This window comes from Cyprinodon variegatus, unplaced genomic scaffold, assembly GCF_000732505.1.
Source record: "Cyprinodon variegatus isolate N-32 unplaced genomic scaffold, C_variegatus-1.0 Scaffold2607, whole genome shotgun sequence".
Lineage (NCBI taxonomy): Eukaryota > Metazoa > Chordata > Actinopteri > Cyprinodontiformes > Cyprinodontidae > Cyprinodon > Cyprinodon variegatus.
The window spans coordinates 10,077-11,233 of NW_015153060.1; positions in this window are offsets into that span (position 1 = coordinate 10,077).

Genomic DNA, 1,157 nt, shown 5'->3' on the forward strand with positions numbered 1-1,157 from the left:
AGTAGAACAGGTTGTCTCTAATGTATCCATAGCTTTACGCAAAGGAAGAAGTTGTAAGTCTGGAAATCTGGGTAATTTGTTGAAGGATGAAGATTCTATTAAGAAGCTGCTGGAATTTGATGATGGGTATCGTTTCCTAAAACCTATTCGTGGTACACCAGCTTTTTGGCAGTCTGCACAGCGGGACGTCCTTGCTTGTGTTAGACAACTTGGCAATCCCACTTGGTTTGCATCATTTTCATCAGCCGACATGAGATGGACTAATCTTCTTTATAGTATTTTGAGACAGGAGGGTCGTACACAGACCGTAGAGCAGTTGGAATATGAAGATAAATGTGAACTGTTGCGTCGGAATCCAGTCACTGCAGCCAGGATGTTTGATTTCCGTTGGCATGTCTTTCTTAGAGAAGTTCTAATGTCTCCCTCCAATCCCGTTGGAAAAATAGTAGACTACTATTATCGTGTTGAGTTTCAGCAGCGTGGCAGTCCACATTGTCATTGCCTCTTTTGGGTAGAGGGAGCCCCTGTTCTGGATCGAGATAGTGATGATGAGGTCATTGCATTTATAGATAAGTATGTGACATGTCAACTTCCATCTTCACATGATCAATTATTTGACGTAGTTTCATCTGTGCAGCAGCATTCTAAACGACATTCAAAATCTTGTAGAAAGAAAAACACTGTCTGTCGTTTTAATTTTCCACGACCTGCATCCAGCAGAACCTTTATTTGTCGTCGGGAAAAACATTTAAATCCAGACAACACTTGTCAGTGTAACTTGGATTCTGTAGCTAACACTGTAAAGTGTACCTGTTCAAGTAAGGAAAAGGCTACTGGTGGGGAAATAAATAGAGATGCTGCAAGAGATATACTGACTAAGGTCAAGAATGCCATTTCAGATGAAAAGTGTGCATACAAGACTGTTGAGGAAATGTTCAGTGGTTTGGGTATTAGTCAAGAGGTTTTTGAAACTGCATATAAACACTGTAGTCGAAATACACATGTTGTTTTGAAAAGGGAGATTAATGAGATCTGGATTAATCAGTATAGCAGGCATCTGTTAAAAGCTTGGAATGCTAACATTGATATCCAGTATTGTGTTGATGCATATGCATGTTGTGTCTACATAATATCTTACATGTCGAAAACTGAAAGAG